At 40.6% G+C, this 25706-nt stretch overlaps 1 non-coding gene and 1 pseudogene across 1 annotated transcript; both read left to right on the top strand.

Annotated features, from left to right (window-relative positions):
* LOC121574538 overlaps positions 1-25706 on the top strand; it is a 106859-nt pseudogene that overhangs the window by 58208 nt on the left and 22945 nt on the right.
* LOC121574559 lies at positions 21302-21354 on the top strand. Its single transcript, XR_006002227.2, has one exon. It is a non-coding gene; the product is annotated as a U7 small nuclear RNA (small nuclear RNA).

Consider the following 25706-nt stretch of genomic DNA (forward strand, 5'->3'; position numbering starts at 1 on the left):
AACTGAAAGCCTGTGAAAACCCGTGGAATTTTGAAAGAGATTTTTTAAATCATGTGAGAATTACTGCCAGTATTGTAGGTGTGTGTTGTACATGGTGAATTGTGAAGTGTTGCTTGGTCCTTTCTCACATATGGCCTTTTCTCCTTTGTGTGTTTGTGTGTGTAGGGAGCGGGCACGGCCATCGGGGAGCTGCCCCCCTACTTCATGGCGCAGGCAGCGAGGCTGTCCGGAGCAGACCCTGATGATGAAGACTACGAAGAGTTTGGAGAGTTGCTGGAGCAGGCAGAGACTCCACAGGTAACCTTTCACCCTTATTCCAACCTCGATCTGTATTTGTTGTCTTCCCTCTGTCTCTCACCCTTACCACACGTCTCTCTACTCTTCTTTCCTTTTCTGTCTCTCTTCTCTGAGACGGGCTTACACCCGTTCCATCTCTCCTCCGGACTCCCCTCTCTATCTCTGCTTTCTCTCCTTCTCCCTCTTTCTCTTCTCACTGTTCATGCTCTACCTGTTTTGCCACTACTGTCCTCCAGGTCTCACTCTGTTTCTTCTGCCTTCTCTCGTCATTTTCTATCAACCTTTGTGCAACTTTGGTGAAACTAAACGTTCAGAGTGTATACATGTGTAGTAAAAACTCTTGGAAAACTCTTGGATGTGTATGCGCATGCACACATGCACGCCCGTACACACACACAGACACACACATTAGCTCACCCATTCCCAGTGCCCCACCTCAGGCCTGGAGCAGTCATGTGCTGCTGTCTTTCACAATGCTCTGCTCAGACTAAGTGGGTAGCAATGCAATGTCATTGGGCAAAGCCTTTCTTAATGCCATGACAAACAGTATTTTTCATTTCAAAATATTATTTTCCAGCCCACTTAAAAACATGAATGAAAGAATGGGAGAAAAAAAATTGTCAGTTGCTCTGTGCCTCCCTAATTTTAACCTGTCTTCTCTGAGTGTATCCGCTTTTCAACACAATACAGATCAAACGGTCAAGGCTGGTTTATACTTCGTCTATCGACATGTCTGTAGACAGTTGTCGCAGTGACATCACAAACATTCTATTGTTGTCCTACATCAAACTTGTCGTTATGAAAAGGTATAAACAAAGAAATGACAGGCTGCATGACATCAGCAGCCTGGTGGTCCAAAATAGCATAACTGGTGTATTTTAACACCAATAAACCCATCCGTTTAAAAATGAATTTAGTATATGTCAATCTAGAAAATCAGGCAACTAAAAGCAACTTTCTAAACAATGTTTTGGTTAGTTTCTAGCTTGTTAGCTAGCTAGCTAACATTAGCTGTATAGCCTGTTCAAATAATGAACATATCATAGCTGACAATGTCTTAACTTTAGCAATTTTGTAAAAATTATTACAGGAAAATAAACTCACAAGATAATTATTTACAAGTTAATGTCGTGCTAATTACAGAAGATAGCTTACGGTTGGGACGATATAAAAGTATGGCATTCTTCCGGATAATTTTAGAACTTTGGCACTGTCTTGTTGCTGGCTCAGTCAGGTAATCATGACAACGGACGCAGCGACAGGGTCAAAGTTAAACTTTTTTCATCTGTCTGCGACAAGGAAACTGACAGTCGCATAGGCGATCTACAGACATTCCACTGGAGTATAAATTAAATGTTGTTTTGACCAGTGACACATAGACAAAGTATAAACCAGCTTTTAGGCCAGGGGTATACAACTCTTACCCTACGAGGTCTGGAGCCTGCTGGTTTTCTGTTCTACCTGATAATTAATTGCACACAGCTGGTGTCCCAGGTCTAAATCGGTCCCTGATTTAGAGGGGAACAATGAAAAAATGCAGTGGAACTGGCTTCAAGGTCCAGAGTTGAGTTTGAGGGCTTTAGGCAGTTACTGTAGTTAGGCAAATGGTTTGGAGAAGCCAATGCCAAAAAAAGGACCCTGTTCTCCTTTACGTGCTGATATAGACTAACCAAAGGTTTGTTCTATTCAAATTTAAATCAGACTTTTAGGTCAAATAGCGATTGATGTGTATTGAGGTGCTTTAAGGGTTAATTAATGTGTTTTAATGAGTCTTTATCTGGTCTCAATAGATTTCTATAGGCTCACACAAAACTGTACATTGATTACTTTGTGCCAGTATAACAAAATAACTTTGACGTTCAACGTCAGGTTCATTGACATTCTGTATGACGTTGATTCAATGTGTTTTAATCCGGTGGATCAGCAGGGTGTGACAGACACTGGTGGAACTGATCGAGTGGTTGAGTGATCATCCGACACCGATAAAGTCCCGCTCGGATCTCCACCAGAACGAACCAACCAAGTGGAAGAGAGAAGGCGAGGAGAGGAAAAGAGAGGGAATGTGTGACGCACCATCGTGGAGAGCCGCATTTCGTCTGTCGATGCATTCATCTTGGTCGCTCTGATTCGTTCTTGTCGTTTCTTCTTCATTTTCTCCGCCGTAGCTTTGACGTGTCCGAGGTATCAGGGAACACTTGTTGGTTTTTTGTTTCGCATCCTCAGAGAGAAGGTTTGAACACATGTCACCCACCACAGAGCTGCTGCCTCAGGGCTGCTGGGTCTGAATTAGTACTCTGAGGCTCTTTCACTCTCCCTCTACCGCTCTCTCTCACTTTGTCTCCGTCACACACACTCTATTTCTGTTGATATCCCTCCCTTTCTCTCTCTCGGTCTCTCTCTCTCTCCCTCCCTGATATCTTTCACCGGGTGACTGTGTGTGTGTGTCTGTGTGTGTGTGGGGACAGCAGCAGGTTGCTTACACCACGGAGGAGCTGCATGAGTCGGAAGCCTTTCTTTCCTTTCTTCCCCCTCCATCTATCACCTACAACGGGGGGGGGGCATTCTTTCACTGGCCGAGAGCGAGAGACGCCGCTTATTGCGTCACATGCTCATTATACTATACATTTTTAAGAGAAGACATCACAGCGATTATCGACATCTCGTTTCGGTGGATTCATATTGAATCGTTATTTTAACCAAGGTTAGAATAGCAATTATAGAAACTCGAGAGGTGATTGAATGGTAACATGGGAGAGAAAGTGTGTGATCGGATGTGTTGAGTTTGTATGTTTGCGGAGAGTAAATGGTTAAACAGGGATGATTTATGAGTGTGACGTGTCTTTGGGCTCCACAGCAGGTTGGAGATGCTGACTCTCTCCTCTCTTACTCTGAGGTCATAGGGGTGTCAATGTGCCAGGAGCTTGACTTAAACCCAGTGGCATTTCTCAGAACGTGCACGTGCCAACTTCCTGCCGCAAGCTCATATGAGTGACGGCAGAAGAACACGGTTTTCCCCCCTTCAAGACGGCTATTCAAGAAGGATGAAGTCATGACTTTACTAAGCAGGTCCAGACGTTGATGTCAGCATTGATTAAAAAAAATTAAAAATCATACAGAAATGGAACATTTGGATGATACTTATGTTTCTGAAAACTAATCCTGGAATCCTCATCCCAAAAGTTATTTTTATATGCATTTCCATTCTATAATTAAAGGTAGCCTGGTGATTCAGTGGTTTCCCTGAAGTGTTTTGTGTTTTTAAGTGTTTGGCCGGCATGGAAGGGGTTTACCAGCGCTGTGAATTCTTGATTGCCAACTCCCAGGATCGTATCTCCTGCAACCCGAATAAGAGCCATTCTCCCCCCCCCCACCCCCTTGCCTCTCCTTGGCCTACTACACTCCACTCAAAGGCTCTCTGTGCTGTGGTTTGTCCAGACCCGTCACGTGACTTCTCTGAAAGTGCCCCCTCCCTCCTCCTCACCCTTTATTTCCAGTAAACTGTTTGAAAGGAGGGGGTGAGTCAGAGTAAAACCAGCTTCCCTTCAACCACAGCTTGTTAAAGAATTTGTCAACGTGGACTCGGGCCGTTTTTTGGTGGGGTTGATAGATTTGAATTTTGTAGGGGGCTGGGATTGGGTTGGGTTGCGTCAGGAGCCTTAATCACTCTGCTGCCTGTGTGTATGCCTGTGTGTGGTGTGTGTGTGAAAGAGAGAGAGGGGGAACAGGCTTGTGAGGAGTTAATAAGATGAATTTGAGCGATCTCTCCGTCGGGGCTCGGCTCGCCTCGCCTTGCGCCGCGCCGCTCCGCTCTGGAGATGTGTGTCCTCGTCTCTCTGTGTGTGAAAGAGTTTCATTCAGAAAAAAAGAGAGAGAAAGAAAGAGAGAGAAACTGTGCGTGGGTGTTGACCTGTGTATAGGCTATGCATAAATTTTTCCTTAACTGACACTTAACTTTGCTTTGTCGTCTGCCTATTTTTGACGTTTTTGAACTCCTTACCCCAGCATTTCCCAAACTCCATCCTGGGGACCCCAAGGTGTGCACGTTTTGGTTTTTGCCCTAGCACTACACAGCTGATTCAAATAATCAAAGCTTGATGATTAGTTGATTATTTGAATCAGCTGTGTAGTGCTAGGGAAAAAACCAAACCTTCACCCCTTGGCTCCCCAGGACCGAGTTTGGGAAACGCTGCCTTAACCCCAATCACGTCTACAAAAGTCTTCAGAAAAGCACAATAATTAATTATCCAAACACCTACATGTTTTCAAACCTTTTAGTTCATCATAAGCCATACATTTATATTCTAGAGTACGTATTTGCATCAGTACAATGAGTCATGCATATATTGTATAAATTGATATCAGAGCAAATAGTTATCATAAACATGGCGTGGGCTGGTTTGTTTATATAAACAGAGTCCCACAATTTAGAATAGGGGTTGCTATATCATTACATGTGTGGAGTGTTTCCTTTTTTCCCACTGGGCTGCCTATTTGCGTCAATCTCTCGTCATCTCTCTGGCAACGGTAACCGTTGGTATTCAAACTATTTATGTTAAACATAGTGCTCATTGGTCCCCTTTGTGTGGACATTTTCCATAACAGTAAATATAGAATGTGTTCAGATAGGCTCTGATAATTTAATGTCATTCAAATTCATAGAACCTGGATTCCATGTAATCATCGTGTTTGACATCATTTCATTACTAAGAGGTCCCTGACAGTCACCCTACCTTGGGAGACCAGCTACTGTACCTTTAGACACTACCCTAAAGATGGGTAATGTATTTTTGGATACATTTAGAGAGAAAAATAAGAAGCAAACTCCATAGCTGTTACTGGGGCCACTAACTGTAATAGCCTTAACATATAAATGGCAGATCAAACATGTGATTTTTACTTCACACTGTAGGTATTATCTTGATGTGGGGGCGTAGTGGTACAGAGTGCTGAGTAAAGATACGGAGAGCAAAAGGCTGGAGCCATGCTCCCATGGTTTTAATGACCCTGCACCCTTGACAAGATCTCCAAAATGTAATTGCTGGTAAGCCCTGCCCTGGGGAACAGCACGTCGTGCAGTGACGGGGGCGGGAGGGAAGCAGCCATGGGTGGAAGCCTGGCCAAGGTGGTGATTTTCCATGAGCTGCATACAATACACGTTGTGTGGTGTCTGGATTTCTGAATACTGGTCATGTAAGATAGACAATTTTGTGGTCCAGAAGGTACACACACGGGGAGTCCCTCTAGCAAATCACAACGTCACGTGTATACACACGATATCCCTGCCCATTGGGACCTTCACTTCATTCGGTTGTGAGGTAGCAATTTTCCTTTCACTCATCCATACCAGTCAAGTGAGGGGAAATCCAGAACTCTACTAACTTGGTAAACAATACCAATGCAAATATCATGTAATCTAATAAATGACTAAACGGTGCTTGTTTTCCTAACAGTTATTAGTTATTGAAACATAAATCCTCTACGGTTGTCAGGTGTTTGTGGTCAACAGACGGTCCAGAGTGGTTCAGCTGTAAACATGTACATTTTAGTCATTTAGCAGACGCTCTTATCCAGAGCGACTTACAGGAGCAATTAGGGTTAAGTGCCTTGCTCAAGGGCACAGACAGATTTTTCACCTAGTAGGCTTGGAGATTCGAACCAGCGACCTTTCGGTTACTGGCCCAACGTTACCTGCTGCCACATACACATTCCTTCCCCCAAGACAACCAGCTCCGTCTCCCAATAAAAAAAATAAAATAAAAAAAAAGGAATAAAGAATCTGGAACAGAAGGCTAGAATTAGAGAAGCAGGCTTATCCTTGTGGAAAGCTCTTGTGATTGGATCAAATCTGAGGGAGAATTTCAAAATGTGAGCCAATCAGAGTGGATGTCAGTTGGGCCCGCCTTCTTTTATTCTACCCCACATTTCCTGTGGGCCGGCTCCTGCCCTTGAAAAAATGGCACCATTACTCTACTGCTTTGTTGACCATATTTGGCATGCTCATATCTTACTACCCTCCCCCAGTCAAGTTCAACCTCTCAAGTTTAAATTGACTGGTAAGTGTGTGAAACAAAGGTGAAAGTCCTATAGATAAACATTTTACCCCATACATTTAGGTTGTGTTAATGTTTAGTTTATTGCGAATAAGCACTTTTCATAATGCATTGATGTTTTATCAATTTCTTGTAGAACTTGATGATTTGGATGAGGATATTGCTCATGCAGGGGGGCACGTCCTGTCTGATTTGAGGGCAGTTTTAATATCAAAAATAATTATAGCAATTAAACGGATGAAATAAAAACCATTAACCAGTAGTAATATGGTAATTACAGTCATCTGAAAGATGGCAGTTTGAGTTCTGGATCAGTTAAGAGTTGATTTTAAGGTTTATGCCTCATATCAGATTTAGCCTGAGAGATGACCTGATACTAAAAGGTAGTGAATGATTCCCGTCATTCCTCCTAAAAAAATAAACATTTTGTTCTAGTTTGATATTTTTTTTTACATGCATACCACCTCATGTACAGATCATACCAGTCAAATAGGAAATACCATTCTAATAACTACATTAAGTTCTCTGGTTGGAGCTTAACATATTGTTTAGAGAGGTAAAACATGTTCCTAAATATTCCTTCAATTAGACTGAATGTTTTGCTCACAATTCAAATGTATTTTACATTTTATATCAAAGGAAAGATTTGAGTTTTATAATAAAAGGGATGAAGTATTAAATATGCAGTTTACAACACCCATATTTCTATCAATTCATATCAAACAAATTAAATGTTTCAGCCTTGGGACAATCAATATCTACAGAATATATTTTTAGAGTCCAATTAATAGAAGTCTGTATGTACTTTTAGCAATAATAAATACAAATCTATACATATAAATGAGACAATACCCTCAACATGAGGTCACACATTACCCCCAGTGTGTTTTTAGTTCAAAAGTATTGACATTTCATTTTTCATTCCCCTTCAATTGATATACCAACCTTACGGCATTGGCATAGTTAAATATCTGTAAAAATATATATATATTTAAACTCAAATTAATAAATAAACACATCAGCACATGCATACAATTTGTACTGTTATCTCTAGTGGCATTCTAATACAATCATCAGAAGTATGACAAATTTACCGTAATCAATCCAGGATAATTCCCCCATCTTTCCGTCACAGTTCCCAGAAATATTTTAAACTACATCAACAATAGCTTAACCCTCCTCTTCCCAGCATAGGTATATTGAGGAAAAATCCATGTCATTGCTTTCAAAAGAGCCTTTTGTTGAGTTGTCAGGAAAGATGGGGGGAAAAGCAGCAGAATTAGTAAGAATATGTGAGTCATTGAAATGACCATGAAGTCTCGTCTTGTACTCACATTGATGATATTGGATTAAAAATTAACTGTCACCAGAGGTAAGATACAGTTAGGGGATGTGAATATATAATGTCCCAGTAGAAAAGGTGTTTGGATGAGTTTGCAGAGGGTGATTGTTCCAATTAGACAACTGACAGGACAATTGACTGTGTGCAGCAGTTTTGAAGGGCGTACAAAAGTTTTTTGGTTAACAGAAGTATTGATATATACAGGAAAATAATGTATTTAGATAAGTGGGGTAGTAGATAACTTGGAAAAGTCTGTAAAGTGTGTCAGAATATCGTTTTAAATAAATAGAAAGATGTCCCGTTTTTGCCAAAATTCTATATGTTAATTGTACATTTACTTCATAGAGAAAAAGCTTTAGTTAATATAAACCAAATTATTCGTTAATCAATTATCTGCTCTCTGATGTATTTGTACATATAAAATGCCAACTTCCTTTTATCTTTATATTTATGGTCGATGTGTTAAAAACACAACATATTAATGAGAAGATATGGTAAAAAATACACCAGGTTGTCCTGTTCCCACAGTAAATATATTTTCTATAGTGAATAAATCTTCTGATATTCCCCATAATTTCACATTTTTGAATATTCTCAAATCCCCCCCGACCCTATTTTAGTATAATTTATTTATCATTTGAAAGACAGAAATGCATCAGAACTCACAAATGACTTACACCACCATGCCGAAGATATTTCCTTAGAGACGATAAAATAAATATAAACAAAGCCATTTTTAACAAATGCAATTCCTTAAAGACAATAACTTCATTGTTTTTATTGGATCAATATCATTTGTGTGGATTGTGCAAGAATCGTCTCAGATTGATTTAAGACTGCCTCAAACAATTTTGAAACCTTTTCACAATGATAGTTCAGAGATATATTATAGAATAATATAATAATGTTTTGGTAGTATTCTTAGTAAATATTACTACCATGTTTTCATCTGTGATATATTTAAGATGTGCAGGAGAACATCCTTCTACCTTTTAATCACCATAGATTAGTGAAAAGGTTATTGATTGCCTTCAGAAAGTATTCACATTTTGTTGTGTTACAGCCTGAATTACAAATGGAATAAATTGAGGTTTTGTGTCACTGGCCTACACACAATACCCCATAATGTCAAAATGGAATTATGATTTTTGACATTTTTACAAATTAATAAAAAATTAAAAGCCCAAATGTCTTGAGTCAATAAGTATTCAACCCCTTTGTTATGGCACGCCTAAATAAGTTCAGGAGTAAAGATTTGCTTAACACATTATTGCATGGACTCACTCTGTGCAATAATATTGTTTTTTTATGACTACCTCATCTCTGTACTCCACACATACAATTATCTGTAAGATCCCTCAGTTGAGCAGTGAATCTCCCTTTGAGCGTGGTGAAGTTATTAATTACACTTTGGATGGTGTATCAATACACCCAGTCACTACAAAGATACAGGCATCCTTCCTAACTCAGTTGCCGGAGAGGAAGGAAACTGCTCAGGGATTTCACCATGAGGCCAATGGTGATTTTAAAGTGGATCTGACAGCATTTTAAGCAACATTAAATCTTATTAAAATCTGTTCATATAAACCCCCAGGAAGAATATGACACTTAAAAAAATTTCTGGCAAGCAAGCACTTAGATATGGTCATTTTCACGTTTTCATAAATTCTTAGAATGTTTGGGAATTATGTATACTAAGGCATTTGTGAAAATTATATAGCAATATAGAGTGGGAAAGCGGCTGAGCGTTTGGACAATTAATAGACACTGCAGTAAATAAAACCTAATAAAAACATCTGTCTCGTCCAAGACCGGAGTCTACACAGACCAGTGCGCTATAGCCAATCAGAGCTACAGTAGGCCTTTATACACACAAGCCATTTGCCTCAAGGGCCTGCCATCATTCACTTTGAACTGGACTGTGGGTTTACAGACAGTTGCAACAGCACAACTTAGATCTTTAGAATGCATTCGCCAAAAGCCACAAAATACACCTGAATGGATTTCTGCAAATATGTAAACACCACAGGAGTCCTCTTACATTTGGGAACTTTACAGTCCTATTGATCAAACAACCATGAAAAGGTAGGCTCTCTCTCCCTCAGTTATGCACTTCAACAAGTTCAACATCTAATGCTAGCCAGAGCAAGATGAGCTAAAATCTAACAAAGGAACATTAGATAAACCCTCTCAAACTTTTTCAGCTAATTGGCCTTCAGAATTGCACTGATAAACGATGGGGATTTGTAGCATACTCATCCTTCTGCAGCTTGCTTGCCAATGTATACTTGTTCCAACCAAGCACCCAAGCTAACTGGCTAAAGTTGGCTAGCTTGCTAGATGGCTACTTCCAGACACAAATGAGAGAACACCTCACTCTGAACATTTTACTCGCCATAGCAGAGCTGGTTAGGCTGTTTGCATGTTATCTAGAGTGTTCGTGACTAACTTACTTTTTTTGCCTACGTTTTCTGACACTGGTCATATTCAGCTGGTTTTACGTTTGTAAATGTATCAGTTATTCTGCGCTCTGGCACACTCAGACGAGAGTGCTCTGAAATCGGAGTAGATAGTCAGAGGTGAATTTTCAAACGCAAGATATATGCTAACTGGATAACAGTTGTTCAAGTTCTTGCTAGCTAACCAAATGACACCTGCATCTCTAGCTGTGTATAGCCACTGAAAAACGATATGAGGGGAAAAGGTCAGTCACTCACCCACTCCTCCAATGGCATGACATCCTCCTAGCAGCTAGCTAGCTAGCTAACGTTAGGCTCCGTGTTTTTAGCTTGCTACATAAATTGATACACTAGCCTATTAGCCGCATTATGACTGACTTGTGATCATTGCCCTTGCTAGTTTGATTGTATTGACATTCCCAGCCCTAGTTACATTCGTCCATTTTTGAAAATGTTGTCATTGAAATGAAACAGTGCATCCCGAATAGAGGCAGCAAACAATGTACCAGGCCAGCTGTAATTTACAACCTGGTAGCAATATTTTTTGGACTACCAAGAAATGCATCCATCTATTCTGCCAACAATTCCTTTGTGTAGGTGATGGAATGTTGAGTCAAATAGAACCAATTTTTAAAACCTCTTATAAAGTTGGTTTTGTACCATAAACTGGGAATTTAATATTTTTTACTGATGTTATGATTTTCTGTTTTTTATGATTGTCAGTTCTACTTTAAAACAGTTACAGAGTTTAATGGCTGTGATAGGAGAGAACTGAGGATGGATCAACAACATTGTAGTTACTCCACAATACTAACCTAATTGACAGAGTGAAAAGAAGGAAGCCTGTACAGAAAAAAAATAATCCAAAACATGCTTCCTGTATGCAACAAGTCACTAAAGTAATACTGAAAAAAATGTGGCAAAGCAATTAACTTTTTGTCCTGAATACAAAGTGTTATGTTTGGGGCAAATCCAATACAACACATTACTGAGTAGCACTCTCCAAGACTCACAGCTGTAATTTCTGCCAAAGGTGATTCTAACATGTATTGACTCAGGGGGTTAAATACTTATCTAATCAACATATATTAGTGTTTTATTTTTTATTTTATATGTTATAATTTTTCTTCAACTTTCACGTTACGGAGTATTTTGTGTAGATCGTTGTCAAAAAAGTACAATTAAATCCATTTCAATATCACTTTGTAACATAACAAAATGTGGAATAATCTTCTTAATATTTGCTATTATTCTTCTCAGGACTTTGCCACCAGAGCAAAACTAGCAGTGCAGAAAATGGTTCAGAGGGTTGGATTCTTTGGAATTCTAGCCTGCGCCTCTGTAAGTGAAATCACATATCAACTATATTCTATAAAATAAAATAAATCACCCCTATTAATGTCTGAAAATACAAGAAAGTGACTACAGTTTAAATTCAAACCTTAAAAGAGCAATTCTGTGCATAATGAAACTGTCTGTCTATTTAAAGTGAACTGCTGATGGCTCAATCCTCAAACCAGCAGACAGAACAGATTAATAATTATAATTGTTAATATAAAGCTATCTTTATTCTGGGTATTTTAGTCATTGTATTACTAATCTGTTAGATACCTCCAGTCAGTGCTAAATATTTAAAACATAGGCGCATTTAACAAAACTGTGTTTGGACTGAACAATATTGAAGCATATTGAAGCATATTGAGGACCTGCACTCTTATATAGAGGAAAGTTGTTTCTTTGCTCTATAATTGTTGTCAGTTATCCATATTCATTTCTGATATTTAATATATATTCTCTGGTTCTCCAGATTCCAAATCCACTGTTTGACCTGGCAGTTATAACGTGGCCATTCCCTAGTCCCCTTTTGGACCTTTTTTGGAGCAACGCTAATTGGGAAAGCCATAGTCAATATGCACATTCAGGTGAGTGTACTGTATACCAGCACATGGCAGAAATGCGCGCTCTTGGATAATAACCTTTTTACAAAAGTCTTGCACACACAACTCACTTTTCTTATGTCTTTTTTGTCATGACAAAGAGGCTACTTCAGGTCCATAGTTTGATATAAAATGTTCACAAAGTAACCTTTTTTCGTATAGAATTGATCGATCAAGGCTTTAATTTGTTTTGAATATATTTACATTTACATTTACATTTATTTAATATGAATATTTCAGACATGATAGTAAAGCTATGTAGAGGATAAGGAGGGATCCTCCTGTGCTGTACTCAGCTGAGAGTGTATGGAGGCCATTTTGTGCAGTGAAAGCAGGGTCTGTCGTCCATTTTGTGAAAGCAGCAGCTGCACTCAGGGATACATACACTACATGACAAAAAGTATGTGGAAATCTGCTCGTTGGATAATAAACTTTTTACATTAAAGTCTTGCACACAACTCACTTTTCTTATGTATTTTTTGTCATGACAAAGAGGCTACTTCAGGTCCATAGTTTGATATAAAATGTTCACAAAGTAACCTTTTTTCGTATAGAATTGATCAATCAAGGCTTTAATTTGTTTTGAATATGAATATTTCAGACATGATAGTAAAGCTATGTAGAGGATAAGGAGGGATCCTCCTGTGCTGTACTCAGCTGAGAGTGTATGGAGGCCATTTTGTGCAATGAAAGCAGGGTCTGTCGTCCATTTTGTGAAAGCAGCAGCTGCACTCAGGGATACATACACTACATGACAAGAAGTATGTGGAAACCTGCTCGTTGAACATCTCATTCCAAAATCATGGGCATTAATATGGAGGTGGTCCCCCCTTTGCTGCTATAACAGCCTCCACTGTTCTGGGAAGGCTTTCCACTAGATGTTGGAACATTGCGGCAGGGACTTGCTTCCATTCAGCCACAAGAGCATTAGTGAGGTCGGGCACTGATGTTGGGCGATTAGGCCTGGCTCGCAGTCGGAGTTCCAATTCATCCCAAAGGTGTTGGATGGGGTTGAGGTCAGGGCTCTGTGCAGGCCAGTCAAGTTCTTCCACACGATCTCGACAAACCATTTCTGTATGGACCTCGCTTTGTGCATCACAGGGGCATTGTCATGCTGAAACAGGAAAGTGCCTTCCCCAAACTGTTGCCACAAAGTTGGAAGCACAGAATCGTTTAGAATGTAATTGTATGCTGTAGCTTTAAGATTTCTCTTCACTGGAACTAAGGGGCCTAGCCCGAACCATGAAAAACAGCCCCTGACCATTATTCCTCCTCTACCAACTTTACAGTTGCCACTATGCATTGGGGCAGGTAGCGTTCTCCTGACATCCGCCAAACCCAGATTCGTCCGTCGGACTGCCAGATGGTGAAGCGTGATTCATCACTCCAGACAACGCGTTTCCACTGCTCCAGAGTCCAATGGCGGTGAGCTTTACACCACTACAGCCAACGCTTGGCATTGCACATGGTGATCTTAGGCTTGTGTGCGGTTGCTCGGCCATGGAAACCCATTTCATGAAGCTCCCGACAAACAGTTATTGTGCTGACGTTGCTTCCAGAGGCAGTTTGGAACTCGGTAGTGAGTGTTGCAACTAAGGACAGACGATTTTTACGCGTTATGCGCTTCAACACTCAGCGGTCCCGTTATGTGACCTTGTGTGGCTACCACTCCGCGGCTGAGCTGTTGTTGCGCCTAGACGTTTCCACTTCACAATAACACTTACATTTGACCGGGGCAGCTCTAGCAGTAGTAATTTGACGAACTGACTTGTTGCAAAGGTGGCATCCAATGACGGTGCCATGTTGAAAGTCACTGAGCTCTTTAAGTCCATTGCTCTGCCAATGTTTGTCTATTGAGATTGCATGGCTGTGGGCTCGATTTTCTACACCTGTCAGCAACGGGTGTGGCTGAAATAACCGAATCAACTAATTTGAAGGGGTGTCCACATACAGTGGGGAAAAAAAGTATTTAGTCAGCCACCAATTGTGCAAGTTCTCCCACTTAAAAAGATGAGAGAGGCCTGTAATTCTCATCATAGGTACACGTCAACTATGACAGACAAAATGAGAATTCCAGAAAATCACATTGTAGGATTTTTAATGAATTTATTTGCAAATTATGGTGGAAAATAAGTATTTGGTCAATAACAAAAGTTACTCAATACTTTGTTATATACCCTTTGTTGGCAATGACACAGGTCAAACATTTTCTGCAAGTCTTCACAAGGTTTTCACACACTGTTGCTGGTATTTTGGCCCATTCCTCCATGCAGATCTCCTCTAGAGCAGTGATGTTTTGGGGCTGTCGCTGGGCAACACGGACTTTCAACTCCCTCCAAAGATTTTCTATGGGGTTGAGATCTGGAGACTGGCTAGGCCACTCCAGGACCTTGAAATGCTTCTTACGAAGCCACTCCTTCATTGCCCGGGCGGTGTGTTGGGGATCATTGTCATGCTGAAAGACCCAGCCACGTTTCATCTTCAATGCCCTTGCTGATGGAAGGAGGTTTTCACTCAAAATCTCACGATACATGGCCCCATTCATTCTTTCCTTTACACGGATCAGTCGTCCTGGTCCCTTTGCAGAAAAACAGCCCCAAAGCATGATGTTTCCACCCCCATGCTACACAGTAGGTATGGTGTTCTTTGGATGCAACTCAGCATTCTTTGTCCTCCAAACACGACGAGTTGAGTTTTTACCAAAAAGTTCTATTTTGGTTTCATCTGACCATATGACATTCTCCCAATCCTCTTTTGGATCATCCAAATGCACTCTAGCATGGTCCTCTATAGCTCAATTGGTAGAGCATGGCGCTTGTAACGCCAGGGTAGTGGGTTCGATCCCCGGGACCACCCATATGTAAAAATGTATGCACACATGACTGTAAGTCGCTTTGGATAAAAGCGTCTGCTAAATGGCATATTATTATTATTATTTAGCAAACTTCAGACGGGCCTGGACATGTACTGGCTTAAGCAGGGGTACACGTCTGGCACTGCAGGATTTGAGTCCCTGGCGGCGTAGTGTGTTACTGATGGTAGGCTTTGTTACTTTGGTCCCAGCTCTCTGCAGGTCATTCACTAGGTCCCCCCCGTGTGGTTCTGAGATTTTTGCTCACCGTTCTTGTGATAATTTTGACCCCACGGGGTGAGATCTTGCGTGGAGCCCCAGATCGAGGGAGATTATCAGTGGTCTTGTATGTCTTCCATTTCCTAATAATTGCTCCCACAGTTGATTTCTTCAAACCAAGCTGCTTACCTATTGCAGATTCAGTCTTCCCATCCTGGTGCAGGTCTACAATTTTGTTTCTGGTGTCCTTTGACAGCTCTTTGGTCTTGGCCATAGTGGAGTTTGGAGTGTGACTGTTTGAGGTTGTGGACAGGTGTCTTTTATACTGATAACAAGTTCAAACAGGTGCCATTAATACAGGTAACGAGTGGAGGACAGAGGAGCCTCTTAAAGAAGAAGTTACAGGTCTGTGAGAGCCAGAAATCTTGCTTGTTTGTAGGTGACCAAATACTTATTTTCCACCATAATTTGCAAATAAATTCATAAAAAATCCTACAATGTGATTTTCTGGATTTTTTTCTTCTCAATTTGTCTGTCATAGTTGACGTGTACCAATTATAAAAATTACAGGCCAGTGGGAGAACTTGCACAATTGGTGGCTGACTAAATACTTTTTTTCCCCACTGTACTTTTGTGTGTATGTGTGTGTATATATATATATATATATATATATATATATACACACGCACACACAGTGAGGGGAAAAAAGTATTTGATCCCCTGCTGATTTTGTACGTTTGCCCACTGACAAAGAAATGATCAGTCTATAATTTTAATGGTAGGTTTATTTGAACAGTGAGAGACAGAATAACAACAACAAAAATCCAGAAAAACGCATGTCAAAAATGTTATAAATTGATTTGCATTTTAATGAGGGAAATAAGTATTTGACCCACTAGCAATCAGAAAGATTTCTGGCTCCCATGTGTCTTTTATACAGGTAACGAGCTGAGATTAGGAGCACACTCTTAAAGGGAGTGCTCCTAATCTCAGCTTGTTACCTGTATAAAAGACACCTGTCCACAGAAGCATTCAATCAATCAGATTCCAAACTCTCCACCATGGCCAAGACCAAAGAGCTCTCCAAGGATGTCAGGGACAAGATTGTAGACCTAAGGCTGGAATGGGCTACAAGACCATCGCCAAGCAGCTTGGTGATAAGGTGACAACAGTTGGTGCGATTATTCGCAAATGGAAGAAACACAAAATAACTGTCAATCTTCCTCGGCCTGGGGCTCCATGCAAGATCTCACCTCGTGGAGTTGCAATGATCATGAGAACGGTGAGGAATCAACCCAGAACTACACGGGAGGATCTTGTCAATGATCTCAAGGCAGCTGGGACCATAGTCACCAAGAAAACAATTGGTAACACACTACGCCGTGAAGGACTGAAATCCTGCAGAGCCCGCAAGGTCCCCCTGCTCAAGAAAGCACATATACAGGCCCGTCTGAAGTTTGCCAATGAACATCTGAATGATTCAGAGGAGAACTGGGTGAAAGTGTTGTGGTAAGATGAGACCAAAATCGAGCTCTTTGGCATCAACTCAACTCGCCATGTTTGGAGGAGGAGGAATGCTGCCTTATGACCCCAAGAACACCATCCCCACCGTCAAACATGGAGGTGGAAACATTATGCTTTGGGGGTGTTTTTCTGCTAAGGGGACAGGACAACTTCACCGCATCAAAGGGACGATGGACGGGGCCATGTACCGTCAAATCTTGGGTGAGAACCTCCTTCCCTCAGCCAGGGCATTGAAAATGGGTTGTGGATGGGTATTCCAGCATGACCATGAACCAAAACACACGGCCAAGGCAACAAAGGAGTGGCTCAAGTGGCCTAGCCAGTCTCCAGACCTTAATCCCATAGAAAATCTGTGGAGGGAGCTGAAGGTTCGAGTTGCCAAACGTCAGCCTCGAAACCTTAATGACTTGGAGAAGATCTGCAAAGAGGAGTGGGACAAAATCCCTCCTGAGATGTGTGCAAATCTGGTGGCCAACTACAAGAAACGTCTGACCTCTGTGATTGTCAACAAGGGTTTTGCCACCAAGTACTAAGTCATGTTTTGCAGAGGGGTCAAATACTTATTTCCCTCATTAAAATGCAAATCAATTTATAACATTTTTGACATGCGTTTTTCTGGATTTTTTTGTTGTTATTCTGTCTCTCACTGTTCAAATAAACCTACCATTGAAATTATAGACTGATCATGTCTTTGTCAGTGGGCAAACGTACAAAATCAGCAGGGGATCAAATACTTTTTTCCCTCACTGTACATACTGTACTTTAGTAGAGAGAAGATTTTTGAATCACTTGAGAAAAGTGAATAAGGAACCTGTATTTTATTTATTGTACTGAAAAGTGTTTTTACTGATGATTATTGTGTAAAAGTTGAATCAGTTTTTCCCCATGCATGGATGGATTGAAGACTTAATACACTTTGTTAGACAGTGTCTGTATGCTTATTGGATTATCTTTCTAAATCCTCTATAAATTATTTTATAAATCAAAATACAAAACATGACCAAAGACTGTAGAGTGCCAATTGAGTAAGCTGATTCATTATGTAAGGTTCAATAAGATTGATAAATAAAAAGAAAGTTCGTCCTCATTATCTGTCTAGTAATGTTAAATTCACTTGGCTAACTTTCTCTAGATACTCTAGTAGTGAGGGAAACCTTGTTGTATGGGTGGTGGCCATAGAGAAAACCCTATTGTACAGAAGATGAACACTGTCTGTGATGATACAGATAGTGGCGTGGGCAGCAGCATCATAGAGCCGATTAGGTCTGGTGTCCCCTGGGCCGATGACTTTCTCCACATCCAGGCAGGATCAGAGGTGTGCCCCTCCTTGTCTGACACGGCCAGGGCCAGCTTTACAATGACACACCACACTGGAAACTGAACCTGGCTTACCATCACAACTGGCTGGGGTCGACCTGTGGTGTATTTAGTGAGATGAAACATTCTGTGTTGAGGATAGAAATGTAATAATAATAATAATAATAATAATAATATGCCATTTAGCAGACGCTTTTATCCAAAGCGACTTACAGTCATGTGCGCATACATTTTTATGTATGGGTGGTCCCGGGGATCGAACCCACTACCCTGGCGTTACAAGCGCCATGCTCTACCAATTGAGCTACAGAGAATATACATTTACATTTACATTTAAGTAATTTAGCAGACGCTCTTATCCAGAGCGACTTACAAATTGGTGCGTTCAACTTTGGATAGCCAGTGGGACAACCACATCTTGATCACAGTATGTACACTTCTTCAAACAAGCAGCTGTGAGCAAAGTCAGTGCAATCGGGGACAACTACATCTCGATCACAATAAGTACATTTCTTTAAACAAGTCAGTGCTAGCAGGTGAAATAAGTCAGGTGTTAGTTTAGACAAAAGACAGTGGTAGTAAAGGGGGGTTGAAGGATTACTATTATACTATTCCAGGTATTCCTTAAAGAGGTAGGGTTTCAAGTGTCTCCGGAAGGTGGTCAGTGACTCCGCTGTCCTGGCGTCGTGGGGGAGCTTGTTCCACCATTGGGGTGCCAGAGCAGCGAATAGCTCTGACTGGGCTGAGCGGGAACTGTGCTTCCGTAGAGGTAGGGGGGCTAGCAGGCCAGAGGTGGATGAACGTAGTGCCCTCGTTATATCGCTGACACAATGCTCTATACCTGACAGATCATGTCCTGTGTGAACAATACATTTCTATCTGAACATTCTGAACAAACTCCTGTTCTCTCAGCTTCTCTTGTTCTTTTCCCCATTGTGTTAAGTCTGGAAAGAATGCAGAGAATTCAATTTTATTAGACTGCACTTCTTTGTTGTTTTACATTGACACTATACTGTACTGTGAGTCACAGAGCTGTATAGTTGTTGTCATGTAAGAGTGGGAATGGAGAGGCAATATGATAGACTGTAATGGTGAACAGGTGAACATTCTCCCTTGTGGGTCAAAGCAGAGGAACAATGCACTAGGGGGATTTGGAGGTGTTTTTTGTGTGGGCGTAATACTGGGCCACCTCAATGTGTTTTCTGTGTGGGCGTAATACTCAGCCACCTCAAAGGGAAGGCCCTTTGAGAGCTGGATAACTGGGTTTTACCTTCAGGTCAGGTGGTGCGTTCAGGTTCACAACAACAATCTGTTCCTGTCAACAATGACACGAGGCCCAGAGGATGAAGGCCTTTTCATAACTCTTAACCCTGTCATACTCTAAACTGGATCTGGTTTTCTGACGGTACTGTGGTGATGTGGCTAGGTTTTGAAATATTGATAGGAACTATCAAAAATTATATCATAACATTTAAGGAATTTAGGTTTTATAGTCCTAATTGTAAAATGTTGAAATAGCTCAGTTTGGTTTAGCTGGGCGGAGACATGAGTAAATGTCCTTGCATTATGAAGTGGACAGTAAAAGCTCAGAGGAAATAGTTTATTGTTAAGCAGAAGTTTCTGCCATTGCCTTTTACCTTCAGTACCCGTGACACACAGTCTGGTCTAAACAATAGAAGAGAAGTAATCTCCATGATAGCCTCCCTGACTTCCACATTCCTACTAGTTTAGTTATGGGCTCTGTATTTCAATGGGTTTCAACAGGCGCACATTGCCATTGTGAGAACCCACTCGAATGTTGATTCCCTATATGAGTGGTATAATGGGGTAGTATCATCTTGTTAACCTTAAACTGCAGTTGGCTAAATCAGGGTCACAAAGAGTGTTTCTTGGTAGTCTTAAACAAATCTACTTTTAAACAGAAGTATACACCTCACACATGTGGTTATGGGCTTTAAAAAAAGAAGACACCTGTACCATGTCAGATATAGAGTTGAAATGTATTCAATTTTGAGTTTGCGTCCCAATATTACACTTTAAATACATCACAGAATACTTAAATGTAACAAAACCGTTTGACACATAAAAATATATATAATGTTTATTAATTATGAATTAATGAAACATATTAATAACATTCTACCCATGAGGCCACTAGGTCATTTGACTGCAGGAAAGGGCTACACCTGTGAACTTCCCTTAGAGGTTTTCATGAGTCCATAGAGAAGAGGGCAAAAACATGTTTGTAAGACTTGGTCTTTGTTATGTGGGTCTCTCCCAGACCCATTGTTTCCTGTTTGCCTGCTCAGTTCGGAGCTGAACAGTAACTGAATGGTAAACAGAGCCTTATTGAGCTCCCTAATACGGTCTGATTGAACTGTAATGTCTCCTGTGTCGTCTGTGGCAATGAGTAAGCAGGAATCAGACTGGACAGGAACACAATCTCCCCAAAACCCCCCTTTTACTGTTAAGAACTGCTGTCTGAGAGGAGTGACACATCTCCTCCTGATCCCTCCATCCCCTCAATAGCCCTAATCCGCCTCCTCCTTATCCCCCTCCACACACCCCCCTCTTCAGCTGCCCACATGAAAAAATACTACTTTTACATTTTAGTCATTTAGCAGACGCTCTTATGCAGAGCGACTTACAGTTAGTGAGTGCATACATTTTCATACCTGCCCCCCTGTGGGAAACGAACCCACAACCCTGGCATTGCAAGCGCCATGCTCTACCAACTGAGCTACAGGGTACTACAGTTTACTATAGAATACTACAGTACTTACTATAGAATTCTGTAGTATACTGTAGAATACTATACTACACACTGTAGTATCCCTCGATCATGTGTAGTACTTACTATATAATTTTGTAGTATACTGTAGAATAATATAGTAATATCACAGTATTATCTACAAGAAAACACTAGTAAATACTACAGTAATGTCCGCAAAAACACTACTTTTATTTTTTTACTATAGTAATACTACAGTATTTAATTTGCATATACCCTGTCCATTCCCTCCCCCATATCCCAAGGAGACAGCTTAAAGAAGGATTTTTTAAGCCTTGAGACAATTGAGATATGGATTGTGTATGTGTGCCATTCAGAGGGTGAATGGAAAAGACGGGCCTCCCAAGTGGTGCAGCGATCTAAGGCACTGCATCGTAGTGCTTGAGGCGTCACTACAGACCCGGGGCGCGCAACTCAATATAAGGAAGGTGTTCCTAATGTTTGGTATACTCAGTGTATATAGAAAAGAGCAGAAGGTCTGAACCTATCCGTTTAGACCCCAGTTTAGACCCCAAAATGTGCTCTTTTAGTATTTCTCCAGTAGGTTTCCTCAAGGAGAAAGCCCACACTTCTATGTCAAAGATAATAAAAAAAAAACACTATAGTAAAAACTACAGTATACTACAGTCCGCAAAAACACTACAGTAATTACTATATCATATGGGCAATTTCACAGTAAAATATTTTTCACTTTAAAATGTATGTCAAACAAAAAACAATAATTGTTTTTTTTTAAACATGCAACTCTATGCACAAGAACTACATTTACTTGAAGAACAGTGCAGATGCAAAGTTTGGTAACAGAATGACAGTTTGTGCTGTTTGTGTAATGTTGCAATCATTGTTTTTTGTTTGACATACATTTTAAAGTGAAAAATCTGAGTCTCAGCATCATCAGTTACCGAATTGCCCATATACTACAGTAAAAACACTACAGTAATTACTATAGTATATATTACAGTTTTTTTACTACATTATTTAAACTATAGTCAACTGTAAATACTACATTATACTACAGTCATGTCCGAAAAAACACTACAGTGAATATTTTTACATTTTAGTCATTAAGCAGACGCTCTTATCCAGAGCGACTTACAGTTAGTGAGTGCATACATTTTCATACTGGCCCCCCGTGGGAAACGAACCCACAACCCTGGCATAAGTCGCTCTGGATAAGAGCTTCTGCTAAATGACTTAAATGTAAATGTAAATGCAAGCGCCATGCTCTACCAACTGAGCTACAGGGGACTTTATACCATAGTATAGTATAGTATTTTTGCATGTGTCTGTTCTCTATGTATCAACAGTAGCCCCACACCCTCCCTCACCCCCTAGAGACAGCCTGCCTGTGTACAGTAATGTCCCTGACCTGAGTGCATTGGTTATGATTCATAGGGGCTCAGACTTTTGTTTCTGGCCTTGATGACAAAGGGCCACTTCATTGCTGGTTTTGGGCTAACGCCTGTCAGTCACCAAGTGTGGTGGTGGTTGACTACAGAGGGTACAACATAGGGAGTATTAATGATCGAACCATGAGTGTACTTCCCCGGCCGGGCCTGTATGTACCCCCCCATGACCTCATGGTCTACTGACTGACTGTCTCTCTTTCTTCGTTACAGAAACTGTTAGTGATCGTAACCTTCAGCAGGCACATAGTGGAGCAGATGGTGTCTCTGATTGGGTAAGTAACCTAGCCATTGAGTAATATTGGGCGGCCTCTGAAGAAATGTGTGTGTGTGTGTGTTTGTGAGTGTGTATATGTGTGCAGGCTTGCGTGCGTGCGTGTCTGTGTGTGTGTCACGGAGGAGACAGGATGACAATGAGAGGGATAGTATCACACATGAATGGGTTCATTTTGAACATGACGGTTGAGAGAACTTCAAGTGTGGCATTTTGAGGTCGTTCGTGCCCCTTTTAGGAAAACCTGCTCTAATTTCGTACTGACTGCAGGTCACTGACCAAAATGTTAGCAGCAATTTAACAAGGGGATTTTTGGGAGATGCAATGTTTCATGGAATACATTTTATTTTCAATGTGTTTTGAAAGACCCTGGAAGGGTGTGGTGATTATACAGTAGAATATGTATTTGCGCTGCTCTGGTAAGGTTTCTCTTTCGTCCCCTCAATCTCTTCCCTAGTCTGGATGCTGACTGATGGCCATGCTCTGCCACTTGGTGTGGATGGCTATGGGTATGAGGATGTATGTAAGTCTGTTTCTCAGGTTAGGATGAACCGTCTCTGGCCTACCGTCTGATTGAAATCTAGTTTAATATCGTGGTCCTGATACAATGTGGCACTGCTGTCTCTCTCCCTTTTCCATGGTGACCTTAGACTGACTGTGTGCTCTGCTCTTCATTTGGTGTCATATGACACTCCAGTGGAAATGGGGTTGGTTGATATCGACGTATAAAGACATTTCACACATGCCGTAATGAGTGGAGCAACAACTGTGTACTTTTTCCGTCTGTTGCCCACCACTGACGGCTTGGTGTCACCCTCCCAGACTGATCTGATCTCCTGTCAGACGTCACTGTCACCAGCCCTGTGGTCTGGCCTTCCAAGCCTCCTGCTAATAGAACCTTCACACCCACCCACCCACCCTGCCTGCCTCTCACACTAATACCCACTTCACATTACTGAGCCGAGATGTGCCGTGCCGAGTTATGCATCCACCATAAATGTGATGAAAGAAGACTATGTAAAAAATAACATATCCGAGCCAGTACGGTTCGGGTCAGCACAATACTGTGAAAATGTTATATAACCATGCCTGTATGAAGGGCTGCCTGCTGGGCACATATAGGAGGAAGCAGGCTTAGGCCTTGGAGGGTTGGTGCCCTTGTAGAGGTGTCAGGACCAGGGTGTGTATCAGGAAACTACCCTCTGTCTGTACACCTGCCAGTTGGGGGAGTGGCCCTTGCTGTGTATACCTAACATGGTGTTAAATTGGCACCTGAGACATCACACACATGCACACACACACACACACACACACACACACACACTGCTGTGCTGAAATCAGACTGTGAGATTGCATCAGCTCACATCCTTGCCAGCAGTTGTTTTTCCTGATCTTTTCTTTGTTTCAAGAATACATACTGTGATGGCTTTATTTAGAGCTGGTTTTAATTAAAAGCTTTGTCTTTTTTCTCCAATTTGTTGAAATATTATTCCCCAAATTGAGGTTATAGAAAAACAGCAGAATTTTGTTAATGTTGTTTGGTCATTACAAGGGTTTTATCATTCATGAGGGTTTTTCAGCATTTTTGTTCACATTATTTTCAAATGAATTTATTTGAATATATGCTATTCATTTAACTATCATATGAATCATATTAACATGTTATAGCTGTGTGTGTGTGGTGTTTGTGTAATGATGTATAGATAGAGTTGGTTTCAGGCCCTAGTCATTGAGCCACAAAGATACAGAGGTGAGTGAGCTATCAGAGGTGATTGGAAAGTTTTACTATAAGTCACAACCTCTCCTTTTTATAACCTGTTAACCATCAACTTCCTTCCTGACTGAGGCCCATCCACCTTGACAATTGCCTGATAGTCAAGCTTTCTCACAGAAACTGTCATCCAGCAATGGCTCTGTGACATATCCACCTCACACACCTTCACTATTATTAACCCTTTAATATTATTAACACTTTACCCTACTGACCACACCTTTACTTTTAACCCTTTAAGTATTACCTCTAATTACCCACACATGCCCATTGCCACTTTTAGTTCATCCTTTAGGTGCTTGTCCACATCTTCAGTGTTAACCCATTCATTGTCTGTTTTTGCCTGTTTATTGTCCTGTTTCTACTTTTATTTATGCACAGCAAATTGGCCAGTATCATTTAAAATAGATTTAAATTAACTCTGTAACACTCAGTGGTGTAAAATAACCCCAGTGTTGGTGTTAATAACCAGTGCTGAATCAAAACCACGTCCATCCTTATCATATTTTCCAGCATGCTCTGTTGCAGGTTGATTTTTAGAATGTTTGATTATTAATTAATCTTATGTTACTCAAATATAAGTAACATACATGTTTCTAAAATAATCTTTAACTTAGATTTATTTAACCTTTTACTGAAATGGTTGTTCCAGTTTAGATGCTTTAGGTAGTCTCATATCTTAGTCTTCCCAACCCTGGCAGTCATTCTGAATGCAGGTTGCGGGTGAATAAAAATGCCAAATGTTGAATATCCCCACTCTGGCTGGATTCCAATAGGAATTACACATCACTTTGCAAGCCAACATAATGTGACTTGCATGCCCGATGTGGCCTGTAAACCATGAGTTTCAGGCCACTGTATTAGGCTAAAGCTCTCAAAATAAGTATTGTCTTTAATACTATGTGTCATTGCTAATCAATGCTAAATCAATTACTTTGATTATTTTTTAACATAGCTTTTTATATGTATTAAATAACATTATTTCAGTCATACAGCTCAGGTTTTCTCATGTATGTTGTTTGTTGCAGTCAGCAGTGCTCCTGCTATGGACTGTAGAAATATGGTACAATTAATTAGTTGTTACAATCTCATATAACAGTGTTGTTTGTGTTGTCTATAGAGCATTCTTAAAACCTATAAAACCGTTATAGTTTTAGTGATGTTTAGACACAGGAGTAGACAATGGTACAGTGCCTTCAAAAAGTATTCGTACCCCTTGACTTATTCCACAGTTTGTTGTTGCAGCCTGAATTAAAAATGGATTTTAAAAATAACAATCTCACCCATCTACACAAAATATCTCAGAATGACAAAGTGAAAACATGTTTTTTGAAATATTTGCAAATTGATTGAAAATGAAATACAGAAATATCTAATATACATAAGTATTCACACCCCTGAGTCAATACATGTTAGAATCACCTTTGGCAGCGATTACAGCTGTGAGGCTTTCTGGGTAAGTCTCTAA

This window comes from Coregonus clupeaformis, chromosome 9, assembly GCF_020615455.1.
Source record: "Coregonus clupeaformis isolate EN_2021a chromosome 9, ASM2061545v1, whole genome shotgun sequence".
In the NCBI taxonomy this organism is placed as follows: domain Eukaryota; kingdom Metazoa; phylum Chordata; class Actinopteri; order Salmoniformes; family Salmonidae; genus Coregonus; species Coregonus clupeaformis.